This window comes from Eumetopias jubatus, unplaced genomic scaffold, assembly GCF_037043125.1.
Source record: "Eumetopias jubatus isolate StellerSeaLion01/CBP00866 unplaced genomic scaffold, mEumJub1_p1.0 scaffold_10, whole genome shotgun sequence".
Taxonomy (NCBI): domain Eukaryota; kingdom Metazoa; phylum Chordata; class Mammalia; order Carnivora; family Otariidae; genus Eumetopias; species Eumetopias jubatus.
This window is the reverse complement of record NW_028274816.1, coordinates 61,191,051-61,202,731: the sequence shown is the minus strand read 5'-3', so window position 1 is coordinate 61,202,731 and position 11,681 is coordinate 61,191,051.

Here is an 11,681-nt window from a genome sequence, read left to right as displayed (position 1 = left end):
CCCCCACCCCCCCACCCCCGTCCTGGTACCAGGGTGACCTTGGCCTTTTCCACCCCCATCAGCTGGCCCTGCCTGGGTCTGCTCCTAGGAGGGGCTGCTGAGAAAGGTTGTCTATGGGGGGTGTCTCCATGGCAACTGGGCCTAGTGCCCCACACATGTGTTCCCTCCCCCACCTCCACTAGCCTGCCCACACGCAGCCCCTACCCATCCCCATTCATCAGCCCACTGGACACTGATATCCCCCAGCCCCTGTCCTCAGTTCTGGCCCCTTCTTCTTTCCTCTCCAGACAAACGCCGAGTTTCCTCATCTCCTGGCTTCTTCTCCCCCATCTGTACCCCTCACCACCAGCACCACCACCTCCACTGTCCTAGCAAATCTCTGCTTCCACCCCGGGGTGAGCCCATGACCCCGAGGTGTACCCCTCCCCCTGCTGGGCCCCCACAACCAAAAATAAGCAGGGGATGGAAACGGGGTAAGTGAGGGAAATTCTCCATCAAAAAAAGATTTGAAGATCTTTTCATTTTGTCAATTTGAGGGGCAATCTGTTTGGTTTTAGGGACTCTTTCCTTTAGTCCATCTGTCAGCGGCAGCAAAAGAGGAGGGAGCAGGGGACCCCCAATCCTAAAGCTTCCGGATACGAGAGGGGTCACCAGCCCTTCTCCCTCTGAAGGGGCTGGCCTCTTCCTCCAGAATTAGGGGGGTCACAGAACCTTCCTTCTACACCCACCCACCTCCGATTAATAAAAAGATCTGTCTCACCTCTGTTAACGATAGGTCAACTCTCCGATGCACTGGGGAGGGGACGATGAGCCCCCCTGTCTGCACCCCCCCAGAAAAACCCTTGTGGCTCCCAGTTCTCACTGCTCCCCCTCCCCCAGCAGCGAGGGACCCAGGCGTCCGACCTGGTTGGGGGGTGGAGATGAGGAGGCGTATGGGGAATGAGGGTGTTGAGGTGGGAGGGGAGGCTGAGGGGCAGCTCTGAGCCCGGGCCCCAAGGGAGTGGGGGTCGGAGTGAAAAAAAAAAAAGGTGAGGAGACAATTTGGTTCTCGTGTCGCTGGGTAAAGTGCGGAGCTGGAGGACGAGAGAGAGAGGGAGGAGGGAGGGAGGGGGAGGGGAGCCGCTGAGGATGGGGGAGCCACGGAGAGGAGGTGGGGGAGGGAAAGGGTTGGGGGGCAGGGTCTGGGTGGCAGAAGGAAGCTGAGGAAAAAGAGAGAGAGGGACCCAGAGAGGGAGGGAGAGAGACAGAGAGAGACAGGGAGAAGCGGAAAAAGAGGAACCCAGAGACTGTGAAACAGAAATGGGGGAGGGAGAGATTTGGGGGAGGCAGCGGCTGGTAGCAGAAGGAAGTTGGAGAGACACACACACAGAGAAATATCCAGAGAGAGAAGGGGACGGAGACAGAGACACAAAGAGAGAAACCAAGAGACTGGGGGACAGATGGGGGATGGGGTAAGGGAGAAGATGGGGGGTCAGAATGGGATAACAGAAGGAAAGAAGAGACAGGGACAGAGTCGTCCAGAGAGGGGGAGGAGAGACAGATGGGGAGAGACAGACAGAGACCGAGGGTTGGGAGAGGAGAGAAAGGGAGAAAGGGAGAGAGAAATGGGGGGTGGGGGGCAAGGTCTTAATGGAGAGAAGGATGCTTCAGAGAGAGAGAGAAAGATGGAGAGAGAGGGAACGCACAAGAGAGTAAATAATAAGAGAAATTTAGGGGAGAAGGCTCTGAGTGGCAGAAGGTGGCTGGACACGGAAAAGCAGGTGCAGAAGGAGAGAGAGAGACCCAAAGAGAGAGAGAGGTGGAGAGCGCTTGACTGGGAGAGACCCCGGGAACGAGACACAGAGAGACACTGAGGAGGCATCAGAAGGAAGCTGGAGGAAAACAGGAGAGGGGCCAGGCTCCGATGGATGAAGGAGGTCAGAGATCGAGGGCACCCGCGCCCCCTCCCCCACCACATCCCTCACCCCTGATCCCTACCCCCATCCCCATTTCAAAGCCACCACCCCACCCCCACTAGCCTCCATCTCTCCACAGCATCGCCTGCCGCCGCCGCCGCCTCTTCTTGTCGTCATAGCAACAGGATCCAGGCGCCCAGCCAAGGCTGGCTGCAGCGCCGGAAACGAGGGGAGGGCCTTTCCAAAAGGACCCCAGGAGCTGTCCCCTTCCCCCAAATCCAAGGGACAGCTCCACCTCCCCAGGCCTTCCAACCCACCCCACCCCCCCCCCCCCGCAGCTGCCAAGGGCAAAGAGCCCCTGAGAATGAAATTCTCTTCTATTCAAGATACAAGGGTAGTAAGCCCTTAGTTTCACTGACATTTCATCTCCCCACCCCCCCACCCTACCCGTCACTTGCTCCAGGAGTTAGATCCAACCCCCCCCCGCCCCAAGATGGGAATGGGAGTGAGGGGGCAAACAGGAAGTGAGAAACTCGGGGGGAAATCGGTCTTGAACTCTGCCTGGGGCTGGGCGGGACAGCTCTGCAAGTTTGAAGAATGATTGCTGGAGTTCCAGAACTAGCCAGTGGGCAGGGGGTGGGACAACTCGAGGCAGAAAATCAGAGAGTCAGAAAGTTTGGTCTTGGATTCAAATCTCAGAGATGCCTGTAGCCAGTGTGTGACCTTGGACAAAACACTTCCTCCTTTCTAGACTCAGTTATAATGGAAACAAAAACTGCCTCCAATGTATGGAGAACGTGGATGAGAAAAGGTCTTTGCACACCACTTTAGACAGGCAGTTATTTCAAGACTCTGTCCTCTGGCAAATGCTATCCAAAACCCAAAAGCTAGCCATGACCATAGACTTGGGCTAGGGAGTTTGCATGCTTCGATGTCTCGTGGAATTCTTACAGAATCCTTGCGACGTGGGCACTGACGTTCCCACATTACAGATGAGCAAACTGAGGCTCGGAGATGTATCGCAACGTACCTAATAAAGGCATAGTTGGAATAAAAGGCAGAGTTGGAGATGAAGCAGCCTCTTTGTGGGGCTTGACAGGGGCGGACAGCAATAGGGGAACTTCAAAGCCACTTAACATGCCATTTTGGGGTCAGCTCCTCCCTTCTGGGGACTGGCAGAGACAGAGAAAACCTGTATTCCCCACACATCCAATCCCCTCCCCCTGGAGGAGCCATATCCTTCTGTACCCAGCATCTCTCATTTCCACTTGGAGTTTCTAGAGGTCAGTTTACTTAATTCTCACCATGGCCATGGGGGAAAGGAGTTTAGAAAAGCATTCTGACACCCCTTGTTTGGAAGCAAAGAAATACCAGCCTCAAGGGAAGGGGCCTGAAATTCATTCATTTGAGAACTATTTATCCTGGCTCTGCTCTTTTGCCAGGGAGAGGGACGCAGCTGTGAACAGTAATGGTCACCGATATAAATTGAGTGCCGAATATTACAGACTCGAAGTCATTTACAGGCATTGCCTCGGTCTTCGGCTTCTGTTATTAGCCCCCATTTCAAAGATGTGGAGACTGAGACCGAGAGAGGTAAGCCCATTACCAAGGTAGGAAGTGGTTGCAATCAGAGCCGAGGCTTCAGTTCCCAGAGCCTGTGCTGTCTTCTAAACTGCCTCTGCTAAAAATAAACAACAAAAACAGAAACTTTCAAAGGGTGAAAACAACTATGAAGCTAATAAAACAAGCAAGGGTTTCTAAACCTTAGAACTAGTGATCCTCAAGGGGCAGTTCTCTGTGGCGGGGACCACCCTGCGCCAGATGCCAGTAGCAAGGGGTTATAATAAAAAAGAATTTGGTCTGTCCCACCTCAAATCCTGTTCCTTTTTGGAAAAGCCTCTTAACGTTTTTAGCTGTTTCTTCTCTTACTTGCCTTTCCATCTGTAAATAATAATTATCTTCTGGATGTGTCAGCCTTATACATTATAGATTCTTTTTCTCTGATAGATAAGGTTTTAACTCCTGTTGACCTCACTTTTCCCCTCCCTTCTTCCCCATGTAAATAGTTTTAGTTCTTCTGTTGGTTCATTTTGTGGCAGGAAGCGATAGACTTTACATCGTGATTGCTTGTTTCAGAGGGCGTATATCTGGTTTCTTTTTAGCAGCTTTATTGAGATAGAATCCACATACCAATACAATTCACCCATGGAAAGTGTACCACTCAATGGCTTTTAGCTATAATCACAGAACAGGGCAACCATCGGGCGCCTGGGTGGCTCAGATGGTTAAGCGTCTGCCTTCGGCTCAGGTCATGATCCCAGAGTCCTGGGATCGAGTCCCGCGTCGGGCTCCCTGCTCCTTGGGAGCCTGCTTCTCCCTCTGCCTCTCTCTCTCTGTCTTTCATGAATAAATAAATAAAATCTTAAAAAAAAAAAAAAGAACAGGGCAACCATCGAGTTTAGATCCATTTCAGAGCATTCTTGTTAGCCTGCAGAGATGCCACCCACCCTTTAGCCAGCCATCATCCCCCACCACCCCCCACACTCTGCCCTAGCCCCAGACAATCACTAATCTACTTTCTGTCTGTGTAGATTTGCCTATCCTGGACATTTCATATGAATGGAGTCATACAATATGTGTTTATTTGCGTCTAGCTTCTTTCTACTGAGCATAATGTTTTCCAGGTTCATCCATGTTGTGATATGTGTCATTATTTCACTTCTTATTACTGATGAATATCATTCCGTTGTATGGATATATTACATGTTACTTATCCATTGGATATTCGGGTCATTTCCCCATTTTGGCTATTGTACATAATACTGCCATGAACATCTGTGTTCAAGTTTTTGCGTTGGGCACATGTTTGGGTTTTTTAAAAAAAGATTTTATTTTTTTTTTTAAAGGATTTATTTTTATTTTTTATTTTTTTTACAATTTTATTTATTTATTTATTTATTATTATTTATTTTTTATTATTTATTTATTAGAGAGAGCATGGGGGGGTGCAGAGGGAGAGGGAGAAGCAAATTCCTTCCCACTGAGCAGGGAGTCTGAGGAGGGGCTGGATCCCAGGACCCTGGGACCATAACCTGAGCCAAAGGCAGACACTTAACTGACTGAGCCACCCAGGCGGCCCCAAAGATTTTATTTTTTAAAAGTAATCTCTACACCCAACATGGGGCTCAAACTCGCAACCCTGAGATCAAGAGTTGCATGCTCCACCAACTGAACCAGCCAGGCAACACAGACATAAGTTTTCACATCTCTTGGGCATATACCTAGGAGTGGCATTTCTGGATCCTATGTTTATCCCTTTGAGAACTGAGATAGCATCTCTGAACTTTGTGTTGTAGGGTAGAAATGTTAGACCCACTGATCAACCCTTCAGTTCATGGAAGGACCCTTCAGGAGGGGTGTCACAGAATGTTCCGGTTATGGCCCCTTTCAGATCTCATTCCTATATTCGCTCATGAATTCATGTCACATTATCCAAGGTCTCAGGGCGCTTGGGTGGCTCAGTCATTGAGCATCTGCCTTGGGCTCAGGTCATGATCCCAGAGTCCTGGGATGGAGCCCCACATCGGGCTCCCTGCTCCGCAGGAAGCCTGCTTCTCCCTCTCCCACTCCCCCTGCTTGTGTTCCCTCTCTCGCTGTCTCTCTCTGTGGGATAAATAAATAAAATCTTAAAAAAAAAAAAAAACATTATCCAAGGTCTCCCATGGGTTTGACCCAGAGATCTAGAGGCTGTAGAATCAGAGATAAGTCTGCTAAGCCCCTAGGCTCGAGAAGGTCCTCTGCCCTTACTTCCCCTGATCCCATGTGGTCTGCAGAACTCTAAAATGACCCCCCCATATTCTCCCCCCAGCATACACACCCTTTAGAATTGCCTCCCCTTGAGTATGGGCAAGCTTGTGAATAGGGTCAAGTGTCATTCCCATGATTAGATTACACGATATGGCAAGGTGAAGGGATTTTGCACATGTAATTAAGGTCTCTAATCAACTGACTTATAGTTAATCCTGGGTGGGCCTACCGTAATCAGGTAATCTCTTCATAAAGGGTCCAGAAGTGGCAGAGATTCAGAGCAAGCAATTCTCCTGCTGTCCTAGGTCAGAGAGGGCCACGTGGTGAAGACCCGAGGATGGCATCCGCTAGCAAGAACACAGGAACAACCTCAGCTGTACGATCACACGGAAATGATCGCTCTCTCCTGAGGGAGCTTGGTAATGGACCTCTCCCTAATCGAACTTCCAGATGAGGATGCGGCCAGCCGGCATCTTGATTGCAGCCTTGGGAAGCCCCGAGTGGAGGACCCCGTGCGCTGTACTGGCGTCCTGAGCCACTGAAAGTGTGAGATAATAAATACATGCTGCTTTTAAACCGTTTGTGGTCCTTTGTTGCACGGCAGCCGATCACTAAGAGACCCTGTAAATCACACAGGGACAGCTCGCCAGTGGTACATTGATGCCACCTCTCCATGTCTCCCTCTCCCCCACTCCCACAACCAGGCAGTCGGTCCCCATGGGCGGGCCCCTCTCCCTCCTGGATCCCTCTCCTCTCTACCCCCTTCTCTCTGTCCTGCACTTGTCTGGACCGTCCCACCAGCTGATGGATGCCACCGGTCTCCCTCCAGCCCGATTTTCACAGCCCCTAAAGACTCTCTAACGCTCAAGCGGACCCTTTCCCTCCTCTGCTCAAGATTCTCTTAGGGCTCCCTATTGCCCTCAGGAGAAAATACAAGCTCTTGATCGATGTCCTTTGCCAAGAGCACCAGTCTTGTCTTATGCCATCCCCACAGCGGCCTCCTGCAGACTGGAGTGGTTTTCCCCACTCTGCTCAGCTCCTTCACACTTCTGAGGTTCCTGAGTGTGGCTCCCTCACCTGGAACCCCTTCCACCTCGTCCATCTCTTGGAATCTTCTTCCATCTCCCACATGAAGACTCAACTGAAATGCTCCCTCCTCTGGGAAGCCTTCCCTGACCTCCCAAGGCTGCATCAGAGGATATAGCTGCAAGCTGCATCCCCCAAGCCCCGTCGTGCCCCCACTGGGGCAGGGTGACTACCCTGCACTGTGGTTGGCATGTCAACCTGTCCCCCGCAGCAGAGTGGGGGCTGGTTCACTTCGTTATCCCCATAGTGCCCAGTTTGGGTTAATAGGAAGCCTCGATCTGCAGGTGCCGAATGGACGGACGGAGAGATGGATGGCGGAAGGAGTGAAAGACTCGGAGAACAAGTGGGTACATGTTCTAGGGTCCTCGGGCAGCCAATTACAACCTCCCATCCCTGTCCAACCCCTCTCCCGCCTCATATCCTGCGTGTGCGTTCTCCCTCCCAGGTGCTTGAGTGTGTCTCGTCAACAACAGCTGGGGCCTTTGTGTTTTCTCAAGAGGAACAGAGTGGTGGTGGCGTGTTTTCCCGCTGCACCAGGAAGAGAAGATCAGCGTTTCTAAAATGTCCTCATTCAGGGTGAAGTGGAAATATTCCAGCGCTGAGGAATCAGGTGGCCTGAGTTCCAGTCCTTGCTTTTCCTTGCCTCCCTAAGGGACCCCAGAACCAAACACTTGTGCTCTGGGCACTTTGTCCTCCTGTCTGTAGAGGGGATGAGGAGGGGGTGTGGGTAGTGATCTTGCTGCAGACGGGATGTCCTGGGACGATGATTCAAAGTTACACATCCAAGGAATTGTGGCAGGGTTTTGGGGGTGTCTGTGAAGCTCTGGAAATTGCCTATGAAATTTTGTGAATATGGGTACTCTTTTCTGGAGGTCTATAGCTTTTATTCGGTTCTTGGAGGGACCCCTGATACCCTATGAGTTAAGATTCACTGCCTATTGACAGATTTAACCAAATCCCATTTGTGTCAGTAAAAACTTAAAAAAAAAAAAAAAAGCAAGGGAGAGTACGTGAATTCAAAGATATTGTTTAAGGCAGGTTTCCTCAACCTGAGCACCAGTCACATCTTGGACCAGATCATTCTTTGTGGTGGGTGTCATCCTGTGCATCAGAGAGCATTCGGTAACCTCCCTGGCTTCCACTCACCAGAGGACAACAGCAGCCCCTCCCAAACTGTGACACCCAAAAATGTCCCCCCCGGGGCATAATCAAAAATGATAACAATCATTCCGTCTGGGAAATGAGGCTGGGGTTGGGATCAGTGAGAAGATGAAAGGCACTTTTTTCTTTTGGTCCTTCTCTGCTGCTTACATTTGAAATTCATGACTAGGCATTAAACTTATAATAAAAATGAGTTTATTGCTAAAATAAGTTACCTCCATTCAAGGGACACACACAGCTGTTGAATAAAATGAGGTGAATCTCTACATCTGACGTGCTTCTGCCTCCATAACAAACAACAGCAATGATTAACACGTTTGGTCTCAGGACCCCTCTACACGCTTAAAAATTACAGGGGACCCCAAAAGCATTTGTTTCTGCGTGTTATGTCTATTGATATGTAACATATTCAAAATTCAAACAGAGGAGACTTAATCTGTACTAAACTCAGGAAAATAATAAACTCATTGAATGTTTACATAGACAACTTATTTTGGTGAAAAATAAATATATTTTCCCAAACACACACAAAAATGTAGTGGTGTTGGCCAATATTTTTGAGAATCTATTCAATGTTTGTGCTACTAGAAGAAAGCAGGGTTCTCATATCTGCTTCTGCATTCAATCTCTTGTGGTACCACCCATCATGAAGCCACAAAAAGACTCCAGACCCTATACGCTCATGAGAGACTAAAAGTGAAAAAGGCAAACCATATCTTAGTATTCTTGTAAAGGTGGTTTTGACCTCATGGACCCTGTCAACAGGTTTCAGGGATGCCCCAGGGTCCCTGGGCCACACTTTGAGAGCCACGAACATGTGTATGTAGTATTATTCTGTAAATTAACTGACTGGGTAACACGGTGTAAGAATGATGATAGATGGGGGACGCCTGAGTGGCTCAGTCGGTTAAGCGGCTGCCTTCGGCCTGGGTCATGATCCCAGGGTCCTGCGATCGAGTCTCACATCGGGTTCCTTGCTCAGCAGGGAGCCTGCTTCTCCCTCTCTCCCTCTGCTTGTGCTCTCTCTGTCAAATAAATAAAATCTTTAAAAAAAAAAAAAAAAGAATGATGATAGATGGGGCACCTGGCTGGCTCTGTTGGTAGAGCATGCAACTCTTAATCTCAGGGTCTTGAGTTCAAGCCGGAGACTTCTCAAATCAAAGAAAATGATGATAGGTAAATAGATGGAACTATGTGGCTTCAGCATACTCAGAGGTGTATAGCTTAGTGGTTAAGTGTGGTCGGTTCAGGAGACCCCCAGGATTCAAATCTTAGCTTGACCACTTACTAGCTGTGTGACCAGGAAAAGGTTAATTTATCTCTCTGCACCTCCAGGACCTCATTTATAAAAATGGGATGAATAGAAAAGCACCAGTTTCCCTGGGTTATTGAATGCAAAGTGGCTGGCACATAGGAACCCGTCGATAAATTATGCAATTAATTTATGCAAACTGTCGTTATTAAGCATCCTTGAAAAAAAACAATAAGGTAGTGTTATATAACGGATACTAGATATTCTCCATAATACATTGCCATGTGAAATTGGGAGGTGCAGAACTATGTGTATATGATGACAAATGCTGTGTCCAATATACATGTATGAGCTACATATTCACCTGTGTGGATTTAAACACACATGTATATACTTCAATATGCAACTAGATTCTTGAAATTGTACATGGTATGATAAAAATACCTCAGGGTGTGGGGGACTTCTGGATGTCAAAAGTTCAGAAGGACTGACTTTTCACAGCATTTTTTTTAAAGATAAACAAATTTTTAATCTTTAAGATCCCATTCCATTTTCAAAATGTAAAAAACAGAACAACAACCAAAAAAAACCCCACAAAAACTTGGTTGGTTCTTTTTTTAAAAATAACATAAGCTTTAGGACATTAGGTTGTTAAGTTCTGGACAAAATGAGCAAATGTCCAGCAAACGTCCAGCACTTGCACCAAAACTGCCCTTTCTGCAGGCAAGACAGACAGCACCAGTCAGCCCAATCAACGGGGACATTCCCACGGAGCAGATAGATACTCAAAATCCCTCTCCACACCATGCTCCAGGAAGCCAGTAGGAATCGATTCGTCTTGACAAAGGAGCTGAAACATCTTTGCCATCCCAGATCTCAAGCATGACCTCCAGAAATTCCTGAAACCATTGGAAATGACTCAGAATATTTCCCTCAGGGAGTCTGATCCTGCTGAATCTTATTCTTCCCTGCTAACCTGCCCCCATCACTCTCCCTGTTCCAGAGGGATTTGGAGTTCTTCTAGCTCACCCCCCCCCTTTTTATAGAAAAAAGAAACTGAAGCCCCAGAGATTAAAAGACTTCTCAAGGTCACAGGATGAGTTTGCATCAAAGTCATGGGTGAAATAGAGTGGCTTGAGAGAGGAGGTTCTGGGACCAGGCAGGCCTGGGTGGAAATTCTCCTCTGCATCTTACCAGCTGGGTGATCTTATCTTCCCAAGTGCTAGTTTCTTCATCTACAAAATGGGGCTGTGTGCAATGCCTAGTTCCAGGAGGTTTGGGAGAATCCAATGAGCTAACACATGGAAAGTGCTCAGCGCAGTGTCTGACACCTAATGATAGCTTGGTGAGTGTGGTCGTGATGGTGGGAGCTGTCCTGACCGCCTCCAAGAATCTAAGTCCCAACAGGGCAAAGAGCCAAAGGGCTAGCACTGCTTCCTTCTCAACACACTTCAAGAAGAAGCTTATTAAACATTCAGGCTGTTTTCAATCCCTCTGTGGAGTAGGTGAGATCACAGATCTTAGGGCCCACTTGGAAGCCTCTGATAGGGGGCTGCTGGGAACATCTCATCAGATCACCTTCGGCAGGAAAGTGTGCATCTCATAGTAGGTGTTCAATCAACGCAGCAGTGATGGCTCAATAGAGCAGCATTAGGAGAATCCACTGCTCCCCAGTGAGCAGGGAAGGAAGCTGAAATCTTGGCACCAGACGAACTTACTTTCAGCTCTACCTCTGCCACTTTGTACCTGGGTGACCCTGGGTGAGTCATTTCACTTCCCTGGCCCTATCTGCAAAATGACTTCAGTAAATTCAACATGTAGGCTTGGGGAGAAAACCCAATGAAGCAATAAATGTAGAAGGAAGGCAAGCAATAGTAACAGTACTCTAAGTGGTCATGGTAACACCAGGAGTTAGTTTTTATTGATCCTGACGGGTGTCACTTGCTGTCCTACATGCTTTACACGGACTGAATTATCAAGTGCTGCTGTTAATAATTAAGATGATTAAGCAACTTAACAAAGACCAATCTAACCTTGTTCTGCAGGACTCGAGGCCCCCACCCTGGGGGCAGAGACCAGGACCCAGACCCTCTATCCAATACCCTCCCCCTTGGCAGGCGGAGACGTGTTTGAAATAAAGTTTATTGAAGTTTCTGTCGGTATTTACATATGATACACGGCAAATATCAGAGCCAGGCCCCCCACCCCCCTCCCCCCAAGCCCCCCCTCCCCCCAGCCTCGTTAAAAATCACTGCGTAAAGACAGGTTAACTGCTGCGGTCCCCCCTCCCCCCTCCCACCTAAGATGCAAACTAAAAGCCCCCGTCCCTCCCCTGCCCCCCTCCCCCCACCCCGGGGGCCTTTCTGGTTCCGTGTACAACACTGTGCTACCTCGCCCCCGCTCCCCTAATAAGGGGGGAGGGCGAGTTTCTGGTGACCTTGCCCCCAGATCTGCCCAAGGGGGCGGACGGACCCTTGAAA